Genomic DNA, 9,109 nt, shown 5'->3' with positions numbered 1-9,109 from the left:
ATTTGATTGATTTGATTGATTTGATTGATTTGATTGATTTGATTGATTTGATTGATTTGATTGATTTGATTGATTTGATTGATTTGATTGATTTGATTGATTTGATTGATTTGATTGATTTGATTGATTTGATTGATTTGATTGATTTGATTGATTTGATTGATTTGATTGATTTGATTGATTTGATTGATTTGATTGATTTGATTGATTTGATTGATTTGATTGATTTGATTGATTTGATTGATTTGATTGATTTGATTGATTTGATTGATTTGATTGATTTGATTGATTTGATTGATTTGATTGATTTGATTGATTTGATTGATTTGATTGATTTGATTGATTTGATTGATTTGATTGATTTGATTGATTTGATTGATTTGATTGATTTGATTGATTTGATTGATTTGATTGATTTGATTGATTTGATTGATTTGATTGATTTGATTGATTTGATTGATTTGATTGATTTGATTGATTTGATTGATTTGATTGATTTGATTGATTTGATTGATTTGATTGATTTGATTGATTTGATTGATTTGATTGATTTGATTGATTTGATTGATTTGATTGATTTGATTGATTTGATTGATTTGATTGATTTGATTGATTTGATTGATTTGATTGATTTGATTGATTTGATTGATTTGATTGATTTGATTGATTTGATTGATTTGATTGATTTGATTGATTTGATTGATTTGATTGATTTGATTGATTTGATTGATTTGATTGATTTGATTGATTTGATTGATTTGATTGATTTGATTGATTTGATTGATTTGATTGATTTGATTGATTTGATTGATTTGATTGATTTGATTGATTTGATTGATTTGATTGATTTGATTGATTTGATTGATTTGATTGATTTGATTGATTTGATTGATTTGATTGATTTGATTGATTTGATTGATTTGATTGATTTGATTGATTTGATTGATTTGATTGATTTGATTGATTTGATTGATTTGATTGATTTGATTGATTTGATTGATTTGATTGATTTGATTGATTTGATTGATTTGATTGATTTGATTGATTTGATTGATTTGATTGATTTGATTGATTTGATTGATTTGATTGATTTGATTGATTTGATTGATTTGATTGATTTGATTGATTTGATTGATTTGATTGATTTGATTGATTTGATTGATTTGATTGATTTGATTGATTTGATTGATTTGATTGATTTGATTGATTTGATTGATTTGATTGATTTGATTGATTTGATTGATTTGATTGATTTGATTGATTTGATTGATTTGATTGATTTGATTGATTTGATTGATTTGATTGATTTGATTGATTTGATTGATTTGATTGATTTGATTGATTTGATTGATTTGATTGATTTGATTGATTTGATTGATTTGATTGATTTGATTGATTTGATTGATTTGATTGATTTGATTGATTTGATTGATTTGATTGATTTGATTGATTTGATTGATTTGATTGATTTGATTGATTTGATTGATTTGATTGATTTGATTGATTTGATTGATTTGATTGATTTGATTGATTTGATTGATTTGATTGATTTGATTGATTTGATTGATTTGATTGATTTGATTGATTTGATTGATTTGATTGATTTGATTGATTTGATTGATTTGATTGATTTGATTGATTTGATTGATTTGATTGATTTGATTGATTTGATTGATTTGATTGATTTGATTGATTTGATTGATTTGATTGATTTGATTGATTTGATTGATTTGATTGATTTGATTGATTTGATTGATTTGATTGATTTGATTGATTTGATTGATTTGATTGATTTGATTGATTTGATTGATTTGATTGATTTGATTGATTTGATTGATTTGATTGATTTGATTGATTTGATTGATTTGATTGATTTGATTGATTTGATTGATTTGATTGATTTGATTGATTTGATTGATTTGATTGATTTGATTGATTTGATTGATTTGATTGATTTGATTGATTTGATTGATTTGATTGATTTGATTGATTTGATTGATTTGATTGATTTGATTGATTTGATTGATTTGATTGATTTGATTGATTTGATTGATTTGATTGATTTGATTGATTTGATTGATTTGATTGATTTGATTGATTTGATTGATTTGATTGATTTGATTGATTTGATTGATTTGATTGATTTGATTGATTTGATTGATTTGATTGATTTGATTGATTTGATTGATTTGATTGATTTGATTGATTTGATTGATTTGATTGATTTGATTGATTTGATTGATTTGATTGATTTGATTGATTTGATTGATTTGATTGATTTGATTGATTTGATTGATTTGATTGATTTGATTGATTTGATTGATTTGATTGATTTGATTGATTTGATTGATTTGATTGATTTGATTGATTTGATTGATTTGATTGATTTGATTGATTTGATTGATTTGATTGATTTGATTGATTTGATTGATTTGATTGATTTGATTGATTTGATTGATTTGATTGATTTGATTGATTTGATTGATTTGATTGATTTGATTGATTTGATTGATTTGATTGATTTGATTGATTTGATTGATTTGATTGATTTGATTGATTTGATTGATTTGATTGATTTGATTGATTTGATTGATTTGATTGATTTGATTGATTTGATTGATTTGATTGATTTGATTGATTTGATTGATTTGATTGATTTGATTGATTTGATTGATTTGATTGATTTGATTGATTTGATTGATTTGATTGATTTGATTGATTTGATTGATTTGATTGATTTGATTGATTTGATTGATTTGATTGATTTGATTGATTTGATTGATTTGATTGATTTGATTGATTTGATTGATTTGATTGATTTGATTGATTTGATTGATTTGATTGATTTGATTGATTTGATTGATTTGATTGATTTGATTGATTTGATTGATTTGATTGATTTGATTGATTTGATTGATTTGATTGATTTGATTGATTTGATTGATTTGATTGATTTGATTGATTTGATTGATTTGATTGATTTGATTGATTTGATTGATTTGATTGATTTGATTGATTTGATTGATTTGATTGATTTGATTGATTTGATTGATTTGATTGATTTGATTGATTTGATTGATTTGATTGATTTGATTGATTTGATTGATTTGATTGATTTGATTGATTTGATTGATTTGATTGATTTGATTGATTTGATTGATTTGATTGATTTGATTGATTTGATTGATTTGATTGATTTGATTGATTTGATTGATTTGATTGATTTGATTGATTTGATTGATTTGATTGATTTGATTGATTTGATTGATTTGATTGATTTGATTGATTTGATTGATTTGATTGATTTGATTGATTTGATTGATTTGATTGATTTGATTGATTTGATTGATTTGATTGATTTGATTGATTTGATTGATTTGATTGATTTGATTGATTTGATTGATTTGATTGATTTGATTGATTTGATTGATTTGATTGATTTGATTGATTTGATTGATTTGATTGATTTGATTGATTTGATTGATTTGATTGATTTGATTGATTTGATTGATTTGATTGATTTGATTGATTTGATTGATTTGATTGATTTGATTGATTTGATTGATTTGATTGATTTGATTGATTTGATTGATTTGATTGATTTGATTGATTTGATTGATTTGATTGATTTGATTGATTTGATTGATTTGATTGATTTGATTGATTTGATTGATTTGATTGATTTGATTGATTTGATTGATTTGATTGATTTGATTGATTTGATTGATTTGATTGATTTGATTGATTTGATTGATTTGATTGATTTGATTGATTTGATTGATTTGATTGATTTGATTGATTTGATTGATTTGATTGATTTGATTGATTTGATTGATTTGATTGATTTGATTGATTTGATTGATTTGATTGATTTGATTGATTTGATTGATTTGATTGATTTGATTGATTTGATTGATTTGATTGATTTGATTGATTTGATTGATTTGATTGATTTGATTGATTTGATTGATTTGATTGATTTGATTGATTTGATTGATTTGATTGATTTGATTGATTTGATTGATTTGATTGATTTGATTGATTTGATTGATTTGATTGATTTGATTGATTTGATTGATTTGATTGATTTGATTGATTTGATTGATTTGATTGATTTGATTGATTTGATTGATTTGATTGATTTGATTGATTTGATTGATTTGATTGATTTGATTGATTTGATTGATTTGATTGATTTGATTGATTTGATTGATTTGATTGATTTGATTGATTTGATTGATTTGATTGATTTGATTGATTTGATTGATTTGATTGATTTGATTGATTTGATTGATTTGATTGATTTGATTGATTTGATTGATTTGATTGATTTGATTGATTTGATTGATTTGATTGATTTGATTGATTTGATTGATTTGATTGATTTGATTGATTTGATTGATTTGATTGATTTGATTGATTTGATTGATTTGATTGATTTGATTGATTTGATTGATTTGATTGATTTGATTGATTTGATTGATTTGATTGATTTGATTGATTTGATTGATTTGATTGATTTGATTGATTTGATTGATTTGATTGATTTGATTGATTTGATTGATTTGATTGATTTGATTGATTTGATTGATTTGATTGATTTGATTGATTTGATTGATTTGATTGATTTGATTGATTTGATTGATTTGATTGATTTGATTGATTTGATTGATTTGATTGATTTGATTGATTTGATTGATTTGATTGATTTGATTGATTTGATTGATTTGATTGATTTGATTGATTTGATTGATTTGATTGATTTGATTGATTTGATTGATTTGATTGATTTGATTGATTTGATTGATTTGATTGATTTGATTGATTTGATTGATTTGATTGATTTGATTGATTTGATTGATTTGATTGATTTGATTGATTTGATTGATTTGATTGATTTGATTGATTTGATTGATTTGATTGATTTGATTGATTTGATTGATTTGATTGATTTGATTGATTTGATTGATTTGATTGATTTGATTGATTTGATTGATTTGATTGATTTGATTGATTTGATTGATTTGATTGATTTGATTGATTTGATTGATTTGATTGATTTGATTGATTTGATTGATTTGATTGATTTGATTGATTTGATTGATTTGATTGATTTGATTGATTTGATTGATTTGATTGATTGATTGATTGATTTGATTGATTTGATTGATTTGATTGATTTGATTGATTTGATTGATTTGATTGATTTGATTGATTTGATTGATTTGATTGATTTGATTGATTTGATTGATTTGATTGATTTGATTGATTTGATTGATTTGATTGATTTGATTGATTTGATTGATTTGATTGATTTGATTGATTTGATTGATTTGATTGATTTGATTGATTTGATTGATTTGATTGATTTGATTGATTTGATTGATTTGATTGATTTGATTGATTTGATTGATTTGATTGATTTGATTGATTTGATTGATTTGATTGATTTGATTGATTTGATTGATTTGATTGATTTGATTGATTTGATTGATTTGATTGATTTGATTGATTTGATTGATTTGATTGATTTGATTGATTTGATTGATTTGATTGATTTGATTGATTTGATTGATTTGATTGATTTGATTGATTTGATTGATTTGATTGATTTGATTGATTTGATTGATTTGATTGATTTGATTGATTTGATTGATTTGATTGATTTGATTGATTTGATTGATTTGATTGATTTGATTGATTTGATTGATTTGATTGATTTGATTGATTTGATTGATTTGATTGATTTGATTGATTTGATTGATTTGATTGATTTGATTGATTTGATTGATTTGATTGATTTGATTGATTTGATTGATTTGATTGATTTGATTGATTTGATTGATTTGATTGATTTGATTGATTTGATTGATTTGATTGATTTGATTGATTTGATTGATTTGATTGATTTGATTGATTTGATTGATTTGATTGATTTGATTGATTTGATTGATTTGATTGATTTGATTGATTTGATTGATTTGATTGATTTGATTGATTTGATTGATTTGATTGATTTGATTGATTTGATTGATTTGATTGATTTGATTGATTTGATTGATTTGATTGATTTGATTGATTTGATTGATTTGATTGATTTGATTGATTTGATTGATTTGATTGATTTGATTGATTTGATTGATTTGATTGATTTGATTGATTTGATTGATTTGATTGATTTGATTGATTTGATTGATTTGATTGATTTGATTGATTTGATTGATTTGATTGATTTGATTGATTTGATTGATTTGATTGATTTGATTGATTTGATTGATTTGATTGATTTGATTGATTTGATTGATTTGATTGATTTGATTGATTTGATTGATTTGATTGATTTGATTGATTTGATTGATTTGATTGATTTGATTGATTTGATTGATTTGATTGATTTGATTGATTTGATTGATTTGATTGATTTGATTGATTTGATTGATTTGATTGATTTGATTGATTTGATTGATTTGATTGATTTGATTGATTTGATTGATTTGATTGATTTGATTGATTTGATTGATTTGATTGATTTGATTGATTTGATTGATTTGATTGATTTGATTGATTTGATTGATTTGATTGATTTGATTGATTTGATTGATTTGATTGATTTGATTGATTTGATTGATTTGATTGATTTGATTGATTTGATTGATTTGATTGATTTGATTGATTTGATTGATTTGATTGATTTGATTGATTTGATTGATTTGATTGATTTGATTGATTTGATTGATTTGATTGATTTGATTGATTTGATTGATTTGATTGATTTGATTGATTTGATTGATTTGATTGATTTGATTGATTTGATTGATTTGATTGATTTGATTGATTTGATTGATTTGATTGATTTGATTGATTTGATTGATTTGATTGATTTGATTGATTTGATTGATTTGATTGATTTGATTGATTTGATTGATTTGATTGATTTGATTGATTTGATTGATTTGATTGATTTGATTGATTTGATTGATTTGATTGATTTGATTGATTTGATTGATTTGATTGATTTGATTGATTTGATTGATTTGATTGATTTGATTGATTTGATTGATTTGATTGATTTGATTGATTTGATTGATTTGATTGATTTGATTGATTTGATTGATTTGATTGATTTGATTGATTTGATTGATTTGATTGATTTGATTGATTTGATTGATTTGATTGATTTGATTGATTTGATTGATTTGATTGATTTGATTGATTTGATTGATTTGATTGATTTGATTGATTTGATTGATTTGATTGATTTGATTGATTTGATTGATTTGATTGATTTGATTGATTTGATTGATTTCAATAATTCAATAATTCAATAATTCAATAATTCAATAATTCAATAATTCAATAATTCAATAATTCAATAATTCAATAATTCAATAATTCAATAATTCAATAATTCAATAATTCAATAATTCAATAATTCAATAATTCAATAATTCAATAATTCAATAATTCAATAATTCAATAATTCAATAATTCAATAATTCAATAATTCAATAATTCAATAATTCAATAATTCAATAATTCAATAATTCAATAATTCAATAATTCAATAATTCAATAATTCAATAATTCAATAATTCAATAATTCAATAATTCAATAATTCAATAATTCAATAATTCAATAATTCAATAATTCAATAATTCAATAATTCAATAATTCAATAATTCAATAATTAATTAATTCAATAATTCAATAATTCAATAATTCAATAATTCAATAATTCAATAATTCAATAATTCAATAATTCAATAATTCAATAATTCAATAATTCAATAATTCAATAATTCAATAATTCAATAATTTAATAATTGATTTGATTGATTTGATTGATTTGATTGATTTGATTGATTTGATTGATTTGATTGATTTGATTGATTTGATTGATTTGATTGATTTGATTGATTTGATTGATTTGATTGATTTGATTGATTTGATTGATTTGATTGATTTGATTGATTTGATTGATTTGATTGATTTGATTGATTTGATTGATTTGATTGATTTGATTGATTTGATTGATTTGATTGATTTGATTGATTTGATTGATTTGATTGATTTGATTGATTTGATTGATTTGATTGATTTGATTGATTTGATTGATTTGATTGATTTGATTGATTTGATTGATTTGATTGATTTGATTGATTTGATTGATTTGATTGATTTGATTGATTTGATTGATTTGATTGATTTGATTGATTTGATTGATTTGATTGATTTGATTGATTTGATTGATTTGATTGATTTGATTGATTTGATTGATTTGATTGATTTGATTGATTTGATTGATTTGATTGATTTGATTGATTTGATTGATTTGATTGATTTGATTGATTTGATTGATTTGATTGATTTGATTGATTTGATTGATTTGATTGATTTGATTGATTTGATTGATTTGATTGATTTGATTGATTTGATTGATTTGATTGATTTGATTGATTTGATTGATTTGATTGATTTGATTGATTTGATTGATTTGATTGATTTGATTGATTTGATTGATTTGATTGATTTGATTGATTTGATTGATTTGATTGATTTGATTGATTTGATTGATTTGATTGATTTGATTGATTTGATTGATTTGATTGATTTGATTGATTTGATTGATTTGATTGATTTGATTGATTTGATTGATTTGATTGATTTGATTGATTTGATTGATTTGATTGATTTGATTGATTTGATTGATTTGATTGATTTGATTGATTTGATTGATTTGATTGATTTGATTGATTTGATTGATTTGATTGATTTGATTGATTTGATTGATTTGATTGATTTGATTGATTTGATTGATTTGATTGATTTGATTGATTTGATTGATTTGATTGATTTGATTGATTTGATTGATTTGATTGATTTGATTGATTTGATTGATTTGATTGATTTGATTGATTTGATTGATTTGATTGATTTGATTGATTTGATTGATTTGATTGATTTGATTGATTTGATTGATTTGATTGATTTGATTGATTTGATTGATTTGATTGATTTGATTGATTTGATTGATTTGATTGATTTGATTGATTTGATTGATTTGATTGATTTGATTGATTTGATTGATTTGATTGATTTGATTGATTT

Source organism: Topomyia yanbarensis, unplaced genomic scaffold (assembly GCF_030247195.1).
Source record: "Topomyia yanbarensis strain Yona2022 unplaced genomic scaffold, ASM3024719v1 HiC_scaffold_394, whole genome shotgun sequence".
Lineage (NCBI taxonomy): Eukaryota > Metazoa > Arthropoda > Insecta > Diptera > Culicidae > Topomyia > Topomyia yanbarensis.
Note: the sequence above shows the minus strand (reverse complement) of the source record.